We start from the raw sequence: 14,960 nt of genomic DNA, 5'->3' as shown, positions 1-14,960 counted from the left end.
AAGGCTTGCTGCAAGAGCCTTCGAAACCCAGGAGCTCTTGCGTTGAGCTGTGACGCGTCCTGGGAAGACCTCCCGTTGCAGCGGAATGAGCCCCACTTCCAGGGCGTGCTGGTAGCAAATTTCCCACAGCCCACAGGGAGCAAACGATCCCAGGTGTGATGTATCACCAGGAGAGGCTGAGATGAGAGTAGGGGTTCACGCGTGTGCCCGGACCGAGGTTAATGATGGGATTAGAGCTAGGGTTAGATGCAGGGAAAGAGTGAGAGTTATAATTAGGGATAAAGCTAACAGGTGATCATTACTCGTCATGTAACATGATACAAAGGGTCAGAAGAGGAACTGATTCAGGGTTACAATTTGGACTTCGCAGACAACAGGAGCACTAAATGGTGCTGAGGGGGACTCAATAAAGTGGACCGGCCGCCTAATGTAAGCAATTGTGCACAAATATTGTACGATGACTAGCGTTGCCGGTGCTTTTTTCTTAAAGAGTCAGTTCTTGGCACCCATTCCCTACTTGACTCAGCCTAATCTTCAAGAATATTTGTCAAGAACTAAAAAAAATCCAGAAAAGGTTTAACCTCCCCGTCGGGGAATTGAACCCCGGTCTCCCGCGTGACAGGCGGGGATACTGACCACTATACTAACGAGGAGACGTGAGGGCATGAAATGAACAGCTGCTGATGTCTGCACAGCATCCAGCGACCACCTAGCTGGCCTAGGGGGGTCTCATTTTCCCCCGTCAAACGGCTTGCCCGATCTAAGGCTAATTTCTTTCTTTTTATCGGCACCAGGCTTAAAACTCAGTTTAAGGCGATAGTTCCGGGCTATGTTTGACTCCAGAGTTGAATCTGTCATCCCGCATTTCCTCAGCAAATCAAGCTACCCATCTCAAGTCTCATGAGCTGAGGACGGCAAAGTCCCTGTGGGCTTAGGACAGTCAAAGAAACCCCTGGGCTGCATGCTAAGCCCCTTTTCGGCTTCACTTTCCGAATCCTGCCCTAGCTTGCGATTAGTTTTTTTCTCACTTCTTGCCCCCATCTCCCACCTTGCCTCATGGTCTCCCCTCCTCTGCGCACCTGACAGTTTGCCTGCCCTTCCACTGCCTGTCTCCAGACTTTCCAAGGAGAAAAGGCAAAGCACTAAAGCAGGCCGGGCAACGGGTCAAGTTCCGCTTTCGGCGACTAGCAGGGAGGTAGCGTGGCCGAGCGGTCTAAGGCGCTGGATTAAGGCTCCAGTCTCTTCGGAGGCGTGGGTTCAAATCCCACCGCTGCCACTTTTCCTGGCCTTGCATTTTAAAGAAGAACGTAACGTTGACCTCTTCCTTCATTAGTGCCACCTCTGTCGCAATGAGCAAGCGGATGGTATGCCACACCCTGCAGGAAAAAGGTTTCGCTTCTGACGTCTTGCTTTTCTGGACATCCAGTCTCAAGTTTCCCATCTGGAACGGCGCTCCCTGCTGCTTTGTGAAGGCTTGCTGCAAGAGCCTTCGAAACCCAGGAGCTCTTGCGTTGAGCTGTGACGCGTCCTGGGAAGACCTCCCGTTGCAGCGGAATGAGCCCCACTTCCAGGGCGTGCTGGTAGCAAATTTCCCACAGCCCACAGGGAGCAAACGATCCCAGGTGTGATGTATCACCAGGAGAGGCTGAGATGAGAGTAGGGGTTCACGCGTGTGCCCGGACCGAGGTTAATGATGGGATTAGAGCTAGGGTTAGATGCAGGGAAAGAGTGAGAGTTATAATTAGGGATAAAGCTAACAGGTGATCATTACTCGTCATGTAACATGATACAAAGGGTCAGAAGAGGAACTGATTCAGGGTTACAATTTGGACTTCGCAGACAACAGGAGCACTAAATGGTGCTGAGGGGGACTCAATAAAGTGGACCGGCCGCCTAATGTAAGCAATTGTGCACAAATATTGTACGATGACTAGCGTTGCCGGTGCTTTTTTCTTAAAGAGTCAGTTCTTGGCACCCATTCCCTACTTGACTCAGCCTAATCTTCAAGAATATTTGTCAAGAACTAAAAAAAATCCAGAAACGGTTTAACCTCCCCGTCGGGGAATTGAACCCCGGTCTCCCGCGTGACAGGCGGGGATACTGACCACTATACTAACGAGGAGACGTGAGGGCATGAAATGAACAGCTGCTGATGTCTGCACAGCATCCAGCGACCACCTAGCTGGCCTAGGGGGGTCTCATTTTCCCCCGTCAAACGGCTTGCCCGATCTAAGGCTAATTTCTTTCTTTTTATCGGCACCAGGCTTAAAACTCAGTTTAAGGCGATAGTTCCGGGCTATGTTTGACTCCAGAGTTGAATCTGTCATCCCGCATTTCCTCAGCAAATCAAGCTACCCATCTCAAGTCTCATGAGCTGAGGACGGCAAAGTCCCTGTGGGCTTAGGACAGTCAAAGAAACCCCTGGGCTGCATGCTAAGCCCCTTTTCGGCTTCACTTTCCGAATCCTGCCCTAGCTTGCGATTAGTTTTTTTCTCACTTCTTGCCCCCATCTCCCACCTTGCCTCATGGTCTCCCCTCCTCTGCGCACCTGACAGTTTGCCTGCCCTTCCACTGCCTGTCTCCAGACTTTCCAAGGAGAAAAGGCAAAGCACTAAAGCGGGCCGGGCAACGGGTCAAGTTCCGCTTTCGGCGACTAGCAGGGAGGTAGCGTGGCCGAGCGGTCTAAGGCGCTGGATTAAGGCTCCAGTCTCTTCGGAGGCGTGGGTTCAAATCCCACCGCTGCCACTTTTCCTGGCCTTGCATTTTAAAGAAGAACGTAACGTTGACCTCTTCCTTCATTAGTGCCACCTCTGTCGCAATGAGCAAGCGGATGGTATGCCACACCCTGCAGGAAAAAGGTTTCGCTTCTGACGTCTTGCTTTTCTGGACATCCAGTCTCAAGTTTCCCATCTGGAACGGCGCTCCCTGCTGCTTTGTGAAGGCTTGCTGCAAGAGCCTTCGAAACCCAGGAGCTCTTGCGTTGAGCTGTGACGCGTCCTGGGAAGACCTCCCGTTGCAGCGGAATGAGCCCCACTTCCAGGGCGTGCTGGTAGCAAATTTCCCACAGCCCACAGGGAGCAAACGATCCCAGGTGTGATGTATCACCAGGAGAGGCTGAGATGAGAGTAGGGGTTCACGCGTGTGCCCGGACCGAGGTTAATGATGGGATTAGAGCTAGGGTTAGATGCAGGGAAAGAGTGAGAGTTATAATTAGGGATAAAGCTAACAGGTGATCATTACTCGTCATGTAACATGATACAAAGGGTCAGAAGAGGAACTGATTCAGGGTTACAATTTGGACTTCGCAGACAACAGGAGCACTAAATGGTGCTGAGGGGGACTCAATAAAGTGGACCGGCCGCCTAATGTAAGCAATTGTGCACAAATATTGTACGATGACTAGCGTTGCCGGTGCTTTTTTCTTAAAGAGTCAGTTCTTGGCACCCATTCCCTACTTGACTCAGCCTAATCTTCAAGAATATTTGTCAAGAACTAAAAAAAATCCAGAAACGGTTTAACCTCCCCGTCGGGGAATTGAACCCCGGTCTCCCGCGTGACAGGCGGGGATACTGACCACTATACTAACGAGGAGACGTGAGGGCATGAAATGAACAGCTGCTGATGTCTGCACAGCATCCAGCGACCACCTAGCTGGCCTGGGGGGGTCTCATTTTCCCCCGTCAAACGGCTTGCCCGATCTAAGGCTAATTTCTTTCTTTTTATCGGCACCAGGCTTAAAACTCAGTTTAAGGCGATAGTTCCGGGCTATGTTTGACTCCAGAGTTGAATCTGTCATCCCGCATTTCCTCAGCAAATCAAGCTACCCATCTCAAGTCTCATGAGCTGAGGACGGCAAAGTCCCTGTGGGCTTAGGACAGTCAAAGAAACCCCTGGGCTGCATGCTAAGCCCCTTTTCGGCTTCACTTTCCGAATCCTGCCCTAGCTTGCGATTAGTTTTTTTCTCACTTCTTGCCCCCATCTCCCACCTTGCCTCATGGTCTCCCCTCCTCTGCGCACCTGACAGTTTGCCTGCCCTTCCACTGCCTGTCTCCAGACTTTCCAAGGAGAAAAGGCAAAGCACTAAAGCGGGCCGGGCAACGGGTCAAGTTCCGCTTTCGGCGACTAGCAGGGAGGTAGCGTGGCCGAGCGGTCTAAGGCGCTGGATTAAGGCTCCAGTCTCTTCGGAGGCGTGGGTTCAAATCCCACCGCTGCCACTTTTCCTGGCCTTGCATTTTAAAGAAGAACGTAACGTTGACCTCTTCCTTCATTAGTGCCACCTCTGTCGCAATGAGCAAGCGGATGTTATGCCACACCCTGCAGGAAAAAGGTTTCGCTTCTGACGTCTTGCTTTTCTGGACATCCAGTCTCAAGTTTCCCATCTGGAACGGCGCTCCCTGCTGCTTTGTGAAGGCTTGCTGCAAGAGCCTTCGAAACCCAGGAGCTCTTGCGTTGAGCTGTGAGGCGTCCTGGGAAGACCTCCCGTTGCAGCGGAATGAGCCCCACTTCCAGGGCGTGCTGGTAGCAAATTTCCCACAGCCCACAGGGAGCAAACGATCCCAGGTGTGATGTATCACCAGGAGAGGCTGAGATGAGAGTAGGGGTTCACGCGTGTGCCCGGACCGAGGTTAATGATGGGATTAGAGCTAGGGTTAGATGCAGGGAAAGAGTGAGAGTTATAATTAGGGATAAAGCTAACAGGTGATCATTACTCGTCATGTAACATGATACAAAGGGTCAGAAGAGGAACTGATTCAGGGTTACAATTTGGACTTCGCAGACAACAGGAGCACTAAATGGTGCTGAGGGGGACTCAATAAAGTGGACCGGCCGCCTAATGTAAGCAATTGTGCACAAATATTGTACGATGACTAGCGTTGCCGGTGCTTTTTTCTTAAAGAGTCAGTTCTTGGCACCCATTCCCTACTTGACTCAGCCTAATCTTCAAGAATATTTGTCAAGAACTAAAAAAAATCCAGAAACGGTTTAACCTCCCCGTCGGGGAATTGAACCCCGGTCTCCCGCGTGACAGGCAGGGATACTGACCACTATACTAACGAGGAGACGTGAGGGCATGAAATGAACAGCTGCTGATGTCTGCACAGCATCCAGCGACCACCTAGCTGGCCTAGGGGGGTCTCATTTTCCCCCGTCAAACGGCTTGCCCGATCTAAGGCTAATTTCTTTCTTTTTATCGGCACCAGGCTTAAAACTCAGTTTAAGGCGATAGTTCCGGGCTATGTTTGACTCCAGAGTTGAATCTGTCATCCCGCATTTCCTCAGCAAATCAAGCTACCCATCTCAAGTCTCATGAGCTGAGGACGGCAAAGTCCCTGTGGGCTTAGGACAGTCAAAGAAACCCCTGGGCTGCATGCTAAGCCCCTTTTCGGCTTCACTTTCCGAATCCTGCCCTAGCTTGCGATTAGTTTTTTTCTCACTTCTTGCCCCCATCTCCCACCTTGCCTCATGGTCTCCCCTCCTCTGCGCACCTGACAGTTTGCCTGCCCTTCCACTGCCTGTCTCCAGACTTTCCAAGGAGAAAAGGCAAAGCACTAAAGCGGGCCGGGCAACGGGTCAAGTTCCGCTTTCGGCGACTAGCAGGGAGGTAGCGTGGCCGAGCGGTCTAAGGCGCTGGATTAAGGCTCCAGTCTCTTCGGAGGCGTGGGTTCAAATCCCACCGCTGCCACTTTTCCTGGCCTTGCATTTTAAAGAAGAACGTAACGTTGACCTCTTCCTTCATTAGTGCCACCTCTGTCGCAATGAGCAAGCGGATGGTATGCCACACCCTGCAGGAAAAAGGTTTCGCTTCTGACGTCTTGCTTTTCTGGACATCCAGTCTCAAGTTTCCCATCTGGAACGGCGCTCCCTGCTGCTTTGTGAAGGCTTGCTGCAAGAGCCTTCGAAACCCAGGAGCTCTTGCGTTGAGCTGTGACGCGTCCTGGGAAGACCTCCCGTTGCAGCGGAATGAGCCCCACTTCCAGGGCGTGCTGGTAGCAAATTTCCCACAGCCCACAGGGAGCAAACGATCCCAGGTGTGATGTATCACCAGGAGAGGCTGAGATGAGAGTAGGGGTTCACGCGTGTGCCCGGACCGAGGTTAATGATGGGATTAGAGCTAGGGTTAGATGCAGGGAAAGAGTGAGAGTTATAATTAGGGATAAAGCTAACAGGTGATCATTACTCGTCATGTAACATGATACAAAGGGTCAGAAGAGGAACTGATTCAGGGTTACAATTTGGACTTCGCAGACAACAGGAGCACTAAATGGTGCTGAGGGGGACTCAATAAAGTGGACCGGCCGCCTAATGTAAGCAATTGTGCACAAATATTGTACGATGACTAGCGTTGCCGGTGCTTTTTTCTTAAAGAGTCAGTTCTTGGCACCCATTCCCTACTTGACTCAGCCTAATCTTCAAGAATATTTGTCAAGAACTAAAAAAAATCCAGAAACGGTTTAACCTCCCCGTCGGGGAATTGAACCCCGGTCTCCCGGGTGACAGGCGGGGATACTGACCACTATACTAACGAGGAGACGTGAGGGCATGAAATGAACAGCTGCTGATGTCTGCACAGCATCCAGCGACCACCTAGCTGGCCTAGGGGGGTCTCATTTTCCCCCGTCAAACGGCTTGCCCGATCTAAGGCTAATTTCTTTCTTTTTATCGGCACCAGGCTTAAAACTCAGTTTAAGGCGATAGTTCCGGGCTATGTTTGACTCCAGAGTTGAATCTGTCATCCCGCATTTCCTCAGCAAATCAAGCTACCCATCTCAAGTCTCATGAGCTGAGGACGGCAAAGTCCCTGTGGGCTTAGGACAGTCAAAGAAACCCCTGGGCTGCATGCTAAGCCCCTTTTCGGCTTCACTTTCCGAATCCTGCCCTAGCTTGCGATTAGTTTTTTTCTCACTTCTTGCCCCCATCTCCCACCTTGCCTCATGGTCTCCCCTCCTCTGCGCACCTGACAGTTTGCCTGCCCTTCCACTGCCTGTCTCCAGACTTTCCAAGGAGAAAAGGCAAAGCACTAAAGCGGGCCGGGCAACGGGTCAAGTTCCGCTTTCGGCGACTAGCAGGGAGGTAGCGTGGCCGAGCGGTCTAAGGCGCTGGATTAAGGCTCCAGTCTCTTCGGAGGCGTGGGTTCAAATCCCACCGCTGCCACTTTTCCTGGCCTTGCATTTTAAAGAAGAACGTAACGTTGACCTCTTCCTTCATTAGTGCCACCTCTGTCGCAATGAGCAAGCGGATGGTATGCCACACCCTGCAGGAAAAAGGTTTCGCTTCTGACGTCTTGCTTTTCTGGACATCCAGTCTCAAGTTTCCCATCTGGAACGGCGCTCCCTGCTGCTTTGTGAAGGCTTGCTGCAAGAGCCTTCGAAACCCAGGAGCTCTTGCGTTGAGCTGTGACGCGTCCTGGGAAGACCTCCCGTTGCAGCGGAATGAGCCCCACTTCCAGGGCGTGCTGGTAGCAAATTTCCCACAGCCCACAGGGAGCAAACGATCCCAGGTGTGATGTATCACCAGGAGAGGCTGAGATGAGAGTAGGGGTTCACGCGTGTGCCCGGACCGAGGTTAATGATGGGATTAGAGCTAGGGTTAGATGCAGGGAAAGAGTGAGAGTTATAATTAGGGATAAAGCTAACAGGTGATCATTACTCGTCATGTAACATGATACAAAGGGTCAGAAGAGGAACTGATTCAGGGTTACAATTTGGACTTCGCAGACAACAGGAGCACTAAATGGTGCTGAGGGGGACTCAATAAAGTGGACCGGCCGCCTAATGTAAGCAATTGTGCACAAATATTGTACGATGACTAGCGTTGCCGGTGCTTTTTTCTTAAAGAGTCAGTTCTTGGCACCCATTCCCTACTTGACTCAGCCTAATCTTCAAGAATATTTGTCAAGAACTAAAAAAAATCCAGAAACGGTTTAACCTCCCCGTCGGGGAATTGAACCCCGGTCTCCCGCGTGACAGGCGGGGATACTGACCACTATACTAACGAGGAGACGTGAGGGCATGAAATGAACAGCTGCTGATGTCTGCACAGCATCCAGCGACCACCTAGCTGGCCTAGGGGGGTCTCATTTTCCCCCGTCAAACGGCTTGCCCGATCTAAGGCTAATTTCTTTCTTTTTATCGGCACCAGGCTTAAAACTCAGTTTAAGGCGATAGTTCCGGGCTATGTTTGACTCCAGAGTTGAATCTGTCATCCCGCATTTCCTCAGCAAATCAAGCTACCCATCTCAAGTCTCATGAGCTGAGGACGGCAAAGTCCCTGTGGGCTTAGGACAGTCAAAGAAACCCCTGGGCTGCATGCTAAGCCCCTTTTCGGCTTCACTTTCCGAATCCTGCCCTAGCTTGCGATTAGTTTTTTTCTCACTTCTTGCCCCCATCTCCCACCTTGCCTCATGGTCTCCCCTCCTCTGCGCACCTGACAGTTTGCCTGCCCTTCCACTGCCTGTCTCCAGACTTTCCAAGGAGAAAAGGCAAAGCACTAAAGCGGGCCGGGCAACGGGTCAAGTTCCGCTTTCGGCGACTAGCAGGGAGGTAGCGTGGCCGAGCGGTCTAAGGCGCTGGATTAAGGCTCCAGTCTCTTCGGAGGCGTGGGTTCAAATCCCACCGCTGCCACTTTTCCTGGCCTTGCATTTTAAAGAAGAACGTAACGTTGACCTCTTCCTTCATTAGTGCCACCTCTGTCGCAATGAGCAAGCGGATGGTATGCCACACCCTGCAGGAAAAAGGTTTCGCTTCTGACGTCTTGCTTTTCTGGACATCCAGTCTCAAGTTTCCCATCTGGAACGGCGCTCCCTGCTGCTTTGTGAAGGCTTGCTGCAAGAGCCTTCGAAACCCAGGAGCTCTTGCGTTGAGCTGTGACGCGTCCTGGGAAGACCTCCCGTTGCAGCGGAATGAGCCCCACTTCCAGGGCGTGCTGGTAGCAAATTTCCCACAGCCCACAGGGAGCAAACGATCCCAGGTGTGATGTATCACCAGGAGAGGCTGAGATGAGAGTAGGGGTTCACGCGTGTGCCCGGACCGAGGTTAATGATGGGATTAGAGCTAGGGTTAGATGCAGGGAAAGAGTGAGAGTTATAATTAGGGATAAAGCTAACAGGTGATCATTACTCGTCATGTAACATGATACAAAGGGTCAGAAGAGGAACTGATTCAGGGTTACAATTTGGACTTCGCAGACAACAGGAGCACTAAATGGTGCTGAGGGGGACTCAATAAAGTGGACCGGCCGCCTAATGTAAGCAATTGTGCACAAATATTGTACGATGACTAGCGTTGCCGGTGCTTTTTTCTTAAAGAGTCAGTTCTTGGCACCCATTCCCTACTTGACTCAGCCTAATCTTCAAGAATATTTGTCAAGAACTAAAAAAAATCCAGAAACGGTTTAACCTCCCCGTCGGGGAATTGAACCCCGGTCTCCCGCGTGACAGGCGGGGATACTGACCACTATACTAACGAGGAGACGTGAGGGCATGAAATGAACAGCTGCTGATGTCTGCACAGCATCCAGCGACCACCTAGCTGGCCTGGGGGGGTCTCATTTTCCCCCGTCAAACGGCTTGCCCGATCTAAGGCTAATTTCTTTCTTTTTATCGGCACCAGGCTTAAAACTCAGTTTAAGGCGATAGTTCCGGGCTATGTTTGACTCCAGAGTTGAATCTGTCATCCCGCATTTCCTCAGCAAATCAAGCTACCCATCTCAAGTCTCATGAGCTGAGGACGGCAAAGTCCCTGTGGGCTTAGGACAGTCAAAGAAACCCCTGGGCTGCATGCTAAGCCCCTTTTCGGCTTCACTTTCCGAATCCTGCCCTAGCTTGCGATTAGTTTTTTTCTCACTTCTTGCCCCCATCTCCCACCTTGCCTCATGGTCTCCCCTCCTCTGCGCACCTGACAGTTTGCCTGCCCTTCCACTGCCTGTCTCCAGACTTTCCAAGGAGAAAAGGCAAAGCACTAAAGCGGGCCAGGCAACGGGTCAAGTTCCGCTTTCGGCGACTAGCAGGGAGGTAGCGTGGCCGAGCGGTCTAAGGCGCTGGATTAAGGCTCCAGTCTCTTCGGAGGCGTGGGTTCAAATCCCACCGCTGCCACTTTTCCTGGCCTTGCATTTTAAAGAAGAACGTAACGTTGACCTCTTCCTTCATTAGTGCCACCTCTGTCGCAATGAGCAAGCGGATGGTATGCCACACCCTGCAGGAAAAAGGTTTCGCTTCTGACGTCTTGCTTTTCTGGACATCCAGTCTCAAGTTTCCCATCTGGAACGGCGCTCCCTGCTGCTTTGTGAAGGCTTGCTGCAAGAGCCTTCGAAACCCAGGAGCTCTTGCGTTGAGCTGTGACGCGTCCTGGGAAGACCTCCCGTTGCAGCGGAATGAGCCCCACTTCCAGGGCGTGCTGGTAGCAAATTTCCCACAGCCCACAGGGAGCAAACGATCCCAGGTGTGATGTATCACCAGGAGAGGCTGAGATGAGAGTAGGGGTTCACGCGTGTGCCCGGACCGAGGTTAATGATGGGATTAGAGCTAGGGTTAGATGCAGGGAAAGAGTGAGAGTTATAATTAGGGATAAAGCTAACAGGTGATCATTACTCGTCATGTAACATGATACAAAGGGTCAGAAGAGGAACTGATTCAGGGTTACAATTTGGACTTCGCAGACAACAGGAGCACTAAATGGTGCTGAGGGGGACTCAATAAAGTGGACCGGCCGCCTAATGTAAGCAATTGTGCACAAATATTGTACGATGACTAGCGTTGCCGGTGCTTTTTTCTTAAAGAGTCAGTTCTTGGCACCCATTCCCTACTTGACTCAGCCTAATCTTCAAGAATATTTGTCAAGAACTAAAAAAAATCCAGAAAAGGTTTAACCTCCCCGTCGGGGAATTGAACCCCGGTCTCCCGCGTGACAGGCGGGGATACTGACCACTATACTAACGAGGAGACGTGAGGGCATGAAATGAACAGCTGCTGATGTCTGCACAGCATCCAGCGACCACCTAGCTGGCCTAGGGGGGTCTCATTTTCCCCCGTCAAACGGCTTGCCCGATCTAAGGCTAATTTCTTTCTTTTTATCGGCACCAGGCTTAAAACTCAGTTTAAGGCGATAGTTCCGGGCTATGTTTGACTCCAGAGTTGAATCTGTCATCCCGCATTTCCTCAGCAAATCAAGCTACCCATCTCAAGTCTCATGAGCTGAGGACGGCAAAGTCCCTGTGGGCTTAGGACAGTCAAAGAAACCCCTGGGCTGCATGCTAAGCCCCTTTTCGGCTTCACTTTCCGAATCCTGCCCTAGCTTGCGATTAGTTTTTTTCTCACTTCTTGCCCCCATCTCCCACCTTGCCTCATGGTCTCCCCTCCTCTGCGCACCTGACAGTTTGCCTGCCCTTCCACTGCCTGTCTCCAGACTTTCCAAGGAGAAAAGGCAAAGCACTAAAGCGGGCCGGGCAACGGGTCAAGTTCCGCTTTCGGCGACTAGCAGGGAGGTAGCGTGGCCGAGCGGTCTAAGGCGCTGGATTAAGGCTCCAGTCTCTTCGGAGGCGTGGGTTCAAATCCCACCGCTGCCACTTTTCCTGGCCTTGCATTTTAAAGAAGAACGTAACGTTGACCTCTTCCTTCATTAGTGCCACCTCTGTCGCAATGAGCAAGCGGATGGTATGCCACACCCTGCAGGAAAAAGGTTTCGCTTCTGACGTCTTGCTTTTCTGGACATCCAGTCTCAAGTTTCCCATCTGGAACGGCGCTCCCTGCTGCTTTGTGAAGGCTTGCTGCAAGAGCCTTCGAAACCCAGGAGCTCTTGCGTTGAGCTGTGACGCGTCCTGGGAAGACCTCCCGTTGCAGCGGAATGAGCCCCACTTCCAGGGCGTGCTGGTAGCAAATTTCCCACAGCCCACAGGGAGCAAACGATCCCAGGTGTGATGTATCACCAGGAGAGGCTGAGATGAGAGTAGGGGTTCACGCGTGTGCCCGGACCGAGGTTAATGATGGGATTAGAGCTAGGGTTAGATGCAGGGAAAGAGTGAGAGTTATAATTAGGGATAAAGCTAACAGGTGATCATTACTCGTCATGTAACATGATACAAAGGGTCAGAAGAGGAACTGATTCAGGGTTACAATTTGGACTTCGCAGACAACAGGAGCACTAAATGGTGCTGAGGGGGACTCAATAAAGTGGACCGGCCGCCTAATGTAAGCAATTGTGCACAAATATTGTACGATGACTAGCGTTGCCGGTGCTTTTTTCTTAAAGAGTCAGTTCTTGGCACCCATTCCCTACTTGACTCAGCCTAATCTTCAAGAATATTTGTCAAGAACTAAAAAAAATCCAGAAACGGTTTAACCTCCCCGTCGGGGAATTGAACCCCGGTCTCCCGCGTGACAGGCGGGGATACTGACCACTATACTAACGAGGAGACGTGAAGGCATGAAATGAACAGCTGCTGATGTCTGCACAGCATCCAGCGACCACCTAGCTGGCCTAGGGGGGTCTCATTTTCCCCCGTCAAACGGCTTGCCCGATCTAAGGCTAATTTCTTTCTTTTTATCGGCACCAGGCTTAAAACTCAGTTTAAGGCGATAGTTCCGGGCTATGTTTGACTCCAGAGTTGAATCTGTCATCCCGCATTTCCTCAGCAAATCAAGCTACCCATCTCAAGTCTCATGAGCTGAGGACGGCAAAGTCCCTGTGGGCTTAGGACAGTCAAAGAAACCCCTGGGCTGCATGCTAAGCCCCTTTTCGGCTTCACTTTCCGAATCCTGCCCTAGCTTGCGATTAGTTTTTTTCTCACTTCTTGCCCCCATCTCCCACCTTGCCTCATGGTCTCCCCTCCTCTGCGCACCTGACAGTTTGCCTGCCCTTCCACTGCCTGTCTCCAGACTTTCCAAGGAGAAAAGGCAAAGCACTAAAGCGGGCCGGGCAACGGGTCAAGTTCCGCTTTCGGCGACTAGCCGGGAGGTAGCGTGGCCGAGCGGTCTAAGGCGCTGGATTAAGGCTCCAGTCTCTTCGGAGGCGTGGGTTCAAATCCCACCGCTGCCACTTTTCCTGGCCTTGCATTTTAAAGAAGAACGTAACGTTGACCTCTTCCTTCATTAGTGCCACCTCTGTCGCAATGAGCAAGCGGATGGTATGCCACACCCTGCAGGAAAAAGGTTTCGCTTCTGACGTCTTGCTTTTCTGGACATCCAGTCTCAAGTTTCCCATCTGGAACGGCGCTCCCTGCTGCTTTGTGAAGGCTTGCTGCAAGAGCCTTCGAAACCCAGGAGCTCTTGCGTTGAGCTGTGACGCGTCCTGGGAAGACCTCCCGTTGCAGCGGAATGAGCCCCACTTCCAGGGCGTGCTGGTAGCAAATTTCCCACAGCCCACAGGGAGCAAACGATCCCAGGTGTGATGTATCACCAGGAGAGGCTGAGATGAGAGTAGGGGTTCACGCGTGTGCCCGGACCGAGGTTAATGATGGGATTAGAGCTAGGGTTAGATGCAGGGAAAGAGTGAGAGTTATAATTAGGGATAAAGCTAACAGGTGATCATTACTCGTCATGTAACATGATACAAAGGGTCAGAAGAGGAACTGATTCAGGGTTACAATTTGGACTTCGCAGACAACAGGAGCACTAAATGGTGCTGAGGGGGACTCAATAAAGTGGACCGGCCGCCTAATGTAAGCAATTGTGCACAAATATTGTACGATGACTAGCGTTGCCGGTGCTTTTTTCTTAAAGAGTCAGTTCTTGGCACCCATTCCCTACTTGACTCAGCCTAATCTTCAAGAATATTTGTCAAGAACTAAAAAAAATCCAGAAAAGGTTTAACCTCCCCGTCGGGGAATTGAACCCCGGTCTCGATACTGACCACTATACTAACGAGGAGACGTGAGGGCATGAAATGAACAGCTGCTGATGTCTGCACAGCATCCAGCGACCACCTAGCTGGCCTAGGGGGGTCTCATTTTCCCCCGTCAAACGGCTTGCCCGATCTAAGGCTAATTTCTTTCTTTTTATCGGCACCAGGCTTAAAACTCAGTTTAAGGCGATAGTTCCGGGCTATGTTTGACTCCAGAGTTGAATCTGTCATCCCGCATTTCCTCAGCAAATCAAGCTACCCATCTCAAGTCTCATGAGCTGAGGACGGCAAAGTCCCTGTGGGCTTAGGACAGTCAAAGAAACCCCTGGGCTGCATGCTAAGCCCCTTTTCGGCTTCACTTTCCGAATCCTGCCCTAGCTTGCGATTAGTTTTTTTCTCACTTCTTGCCCCCATCTCCCACCTTGCCTCATGGTCTCCCCTCCTCTGCGCACCTGACAGTTTGCCTGCCCTTCCACTGCCTGTCTCCTGACTTTCCAAGGAGAAAAGGCAAAGCACTAAAGCTGGCCGGGCAACGGGTCAAGTTCCGCTTTCGGCGACTAGCAGGGAGGTAGCGTGGCCGAGCGGTCTAAGGCGCTGGATTAAGGCTCCAGTCTCTTCGGAGGCGTGGGTTCAAATCCCACCGCTGCCACTTTTCCTGGCCTTGCATTTTAAAGAAGAACGTAACGTTGACCTCTTCCTTCATTAGTGCCACCTCTGTCGCAATGAGCAAGCGGATGGTATGCCACACCCTGCAGGAAAAAGGTTTCGCTTCTGACGTCTTGCTTTTCTGGACATCCAGTCTCAAGTTTCCCATCTGGAACGGCGCTCCCTGCTGCTTTGTGAAGGCTTGCTGCAAGAGCCTTCGAAACCCAGGAGCTCTTGCGTTGAGCTGTGACGCGTCCTGGGAAGACCTCCCGTTGCAGCGGAATGAGCCCCACTTCCAGGGCGTGCTGGTAGCAAATTTCCCACAGCCCACAGGGAGCAAACGATCCCAGGTGTGATGTATCACCAGGAGAGGCTGAGATGAGAGTAGGGGTTCACGCGTGTGCCCGGACCGAGGTTAATGATGGGATTAGAGCTAGGGTTAGATGCAGGGAAAGAGTGAGAGTTATAATTAGGGATAAAGCT

The 14,960-nt window shown here is 51.6% G+C and overlaps 17 non-coding genes across 17 annotated transcripts; 10 read left to right on the top strand and 7 right to left on the bottom strand.

The window, feature by feature from the left end:
• Nucleotides 1-581: 581 nt before the first annotated feature.
• On the bottom strand, nucleotides 582-653 carry TRNAD-GUC (transfer RNA aspartic acid (anticodon GUC)). Its single transcript has one exon. It is a non-coding gene; the product is annotated as a tRNA-Asp (tRNA).
• A 541-nt stretch (nucleotides 654-1,194) lies between these two features.
• On the top strand, nucleotides 1,195-1,276 carry TRNAL-AAG (transfer RNA leucine (anticodon AAG)). The gene has a single exon. It is a non-coding gene; the product is annotated as a tRNA-Leu (tRNA).
• A 774-nt stretch (nucleotides 1,277-2,050) lies between these two features.
• On the bottom strand, nucleotides 2,051-2,122 carry TRNAD-GUC (transfer RNA aspartic acid (anticodon GUC)). Its single transcript has one exon. It is a non-coding gene; the product is annotated as a tRNA-Asp (tRNA).
• A 541-nt stretch (nucleotides 2,123-2,663) lies between these two features.
• TRNAL-AAG (transfer RNA leucine (anticodon AAG)) lies at nucleotides 2,664-2,745 on the top strand. The gene has a single exon. It is a non-coding gene; the product is annotated as a tRNA-Leu (tRNA).
• Nucleotides 2,746-3,519: 774 nt separating this feature from the next.
• Nucleotides 3,520-3,591, bottom strand: TRNAD-GUC (transfer RNA aspartic acid (anticodon GUC)). Its single transcript has one exon. It is a non-coding gene; the product is annotated as a tRNA-Asp (tRNA).
• A 541-nt stretch (nucleotides 3,592-4,132) lies between these two features.
• TRNAL-AAG (transfer RNA leucine (anticodon AAG)) lies at nucleotides 4,133-4,214 on the top strand. The gene has a single exon. It is a non-coding gene; the product is annotated as a tRNA-Leu (tRNA).
• A 1,387-nt stretch (nucleotides 4,215-5,601) lies between these two features.
• On the top strand, nucleotides 5,602-5,683 carry TRNAL-AAG (transfer RNA leucine (anticodon AAG)). The gene has a single exon. It is a non-coding gene; the product is annotated as a tRNA-Leu (tRNA).
• Nucleotides 5,684-7,070: 1,387 nt separating this feature from the next.
• Nucleotides 7,071-7,152, top strand: TRNAL-AAG (transfer RNA leucine (anticodon AAG)). Its single transcript has one exon. It is a non-coding gene; the product is annotated as a tRNA-Leu (tRNA).
• Nucleotides 7,153-7,926: 774 nt separating this feature from the next.
• On the bottom strand, nucleotides 7,927-7,998 carry TRNAD-GUC (transfer RNA aspartic acid (anticodon GUC)). Its single transcript has one exon. It is a non-coding gene; the product is annotated as a tRNA-Asp (tRNA).
• Nucleotides 7,999-8,539: 541 nt separating this feature from the next.
• Nucleotides 8,540-8,621, top strand: TRNAL-AAG (transfer RNA leucine (anticodon AAG)). Its single transcript has one exon. It is a non-coding gene; the product is annotated as a tRNA-Leu (tRNA).
• A 774-nt stretch (nucleotides 8,622-9,395) lies between these two features.
• Nucleotides 9,396-9,467, bottom strand: TRNAD-GUC (transfer RNA aspartic acid (anticodon GUC)). The gene has a single exon. It is a non-coding gene; the product is annotated as a tRNA-Asp (tRNA).
• A 541-nt stretch (nucleotides 9,468-10,008) lies between these two features.
• Nucleotides 10,009-10,090, top strand: TRNAL-AAG (transfer RNA leucine (anticodon AAG)). The gene has a single exon. It is a non-coding gene; the product is annotated as a tRNA-Leu (tRNA).
• Nucleotides 10,091-10,864: 774 nt separating this feature from the next.
• TRNAD-GUC (transfer RNA aspartic acid (anticodon GUC)) lies at nucleotides 10,865-10,936 on the bottom strand. The gene has a single exon. It is a non-coding gene; the product is annotated as a tRNA-Asp (tRNA).
• A 541-nt stretch (nucleotides 10,937-11,477) lies between these two features.
• On the top strand, nucleotides 11,478-11,559 carry TRNAL-AAG (transfer RNA leucine (anticodon AAG)). Its single transcript has one exon. It is a non-coding gene; the product is annotated as a tRNA-Leu (tRNA).
• Nucleotides 11,560-12,333: 774 nt separating this feature from the next.
• On the bottom strand, nucleotides 12,334-12,405 carry TRNAD-GUC (transfer RNA aspartic acid (anticodon GUC)). The gene has a single exon. It is a non-coding gene; the product is annotated as a tRNA-Asp (tRNA).
• A 541-nt stretch (nucleotides 12,406-12,946) lies between these two features.
• On the top strand, nucleotides 12,947-13,028 carry TRNAL-AAG (transfer RNA leucine (anticodon AAG)). Its single transcript has one exon. It is a non-coding gene; the product is annotated as a tRNA-Leu (tRNA).
• A 1,371-nt stretch (nucleotides 13,029-14,399) lies between these two features.
• Nucleotides 14,400-14,481, top strand: TRNAL-AAG (transfer RNA leucine (anticodon AAG)). The gene has a single exon. It is a non-coding gene; the product is annotated as a tRNA-Leu (tRNA).
• Nucleotides 14,482-14,960: the final 479 nt, after the last annotated feature.

This window comes from Ambystoma mexicanum, unplaced genomic scaffold (genome assembly GCF_040938575.1).
Source record: "Ambystoma mexicanum isolate Mex_15411 unplaced genomic scaffold, UKY_AmexF1_1 Mex_scaf20, whole genome shotgun sequence".
Lineage (NCBI taxonomy): Eukaryota > Metazoa > Chordata > Amphibia > Caudata > Ambystomatidae > Ambystoma > Ambystoma mexicanum.
The sequence above is the reverse complement of the archived record's forward strand: the minus strand, read 5'-3'. Positions and strand labels throughout refer to the sequence as shown.